A 2,097-nucleotide genomic window follows, 5' to 3' on the forward strand; every position below is an offset into this window, starting at 1 on the left:
GACACTCAAGGGATTGGATTCAATTAATTAGACTCCTTCATCGAATCAAAGAAATCCACCCTTGAATCCACTTTCAAACTTGGATGCATTCAAGAAACCCGACTTTATCCCGAAACCAAAAGCAAATTTTAAAAAAGTTAAAGTCGATGGAAAATCTATCGTTTTAAGACAGGATTTTGAAAATGTGGTTTACGAGAGCAGTACATGTAAGAATTCTGATGAAAGGAATGACACCTCCAAATCAGAGACCGATGGAAACCCTATGGTTAAACCAGAGTCTCTGGGTGTCAATTCCACTTCATTAGCAAGTACTGTTGATGAAAATGAGGAACCATCAGCTGATGAGTCGATGAACCATCCGAGTAAAACCGAAAGTTCATCTAAGTCAGAATCGATGGAACCTCAAACAGATCACTCTAAAGCATCAATCTCTGAACCCACACCTCCCACAAACATCCATGCTAATTTTGATTTCGAGAAATCAACAAGAGACTTTCTCGATTCCGAATCCGAAGAAGAGATAATCTGTGAATCACCAAAGATCATTGAGAATAAGAAGCCTCAAAACTTCAAATCCCCAATGAAATCTGGTATTCCTTCATCGATGAAATCTTTGGACAAAGAAAAAGGAAAACTGAGATATATTAAATCTGCCAACGATAAATCAAAAGGTCCTAGCATAACTTCTAAGTTCATTAATTTTACTCGTGAGCAAAAACAGAAGTGGCCCGCCTCTGAGAAAACTAACCACCACTTTTCCTCTCATTCAGCTGAAGAAAAGCAGTCCTTCCTCAGGAGAAAAGAAGTAAAGACAAAGACCCCTTCAAATAAAAAATCTGAACTAGATAGGAAGCTTGTAAAAACAACCGATGCTAAGATAGGATTTACATCTCCTGCATTTACTTCTTTGTTTCCATCGAATAAAAAGAACGTTAGACATACATACCCAAAGCATCATAACTGTATATGTTTAACTCTTTTACAAAACCTGAGGAATCACATGTTGACACATCACTGCATATTCTCCCAGCACGTTTATGGATACAAAGTTAAAACCAATGAAAACGTGAAAAAGCCCAAATCCAAGGGCAAGGGAAATACTAATAAACCCAAGCCTGCAAAGGCTAAGGGTAATGAAAAGAGAGTGGTACCTCCTACTAACAAACGTGGACCCATAAAGAAATGGGTACCTAAAACCCCTTAATTTGTTTTGCAGGACCAGCATATGCATCCTAGGTTGCTCCAGGCACATGACTGGTGATAAAAGTCAGCTGTCCTTCTTCAACGAAAAATCTGGAGGCTCTGTGACTTTCGGAGACAACAGCAAGGGTACAATCAAGGGATATGGCACTCTCATCAAAGAAAACATCTCCATCAGCAAAGTGGCTTATGTTGAAGGTTTGAAGCACAACTTACTAAGCATAAGCCAGTTCTGCGACAAGGGTCTTGAAGTCAGGTTCCGCAAAGGTTTCTGTATCATATAAACAAAGCCCGGTCAAACAATCATCAAGGCAAAGAGAGAAGGAAATATCTATCTTCTAGATTTTGAATTCTCTATGGGACAAGACACCCTATGTCTTGTGTCTCATAAGAGTGATGAAAATTGGCTATGTCATCAAAAGTTCTCGCATCTCAACATTGATGCACTACGAAAACTAGCCACACAGAAGACCATCTATCCTCAGCCTGTGAGATAGGAAAGCTAAGACGGGCCTCACATAAAACCAAGTCAGAAACCTCCTGCACCAAGCCCTTGGACATGGTACATATAGATCTATGTGGGCCAATATGAACTCAGTCTCTCTGGAAAGAAGTACATGTTAGTACTGGTTGATGAATACTCCAGATACACCTGGGTTGAATTTGTAAAGAAAAAATCAGATGTTCCTAACCTACTCATTGGAATGATGAAAAGGCTCCAAGTCCTTCTACAACGAAAACTAATAAAGGTTAGAAGCGACAATGGAACTGAATTCAAAAATGCCAGAATCGACAAATACCTCATCAGTGAAGGCATTACACAAAACTTCTCAGCAGCTAGAAATCCACAACAGAATGGAGTGGTGGAACGAAGGAACAGAACCCTCGTGGAAGCAG

This window comes from Cynara cardunculus, unplaced genomic scaffold, assembly GCF_001531365.2.
Source record: "Cynara cardunculus var. scolymus isolate 2C unplaced genomic scaffold, CcrdV1 Un_Scaffold_407, whole genome shotgun sequence".
Lineage (NCBI taxonomy): Eukaryota > Viridiplantae > Streptophyta > Magnoliopsida > Asterales > Asteraceae > Cynara > Cynara cardunculus.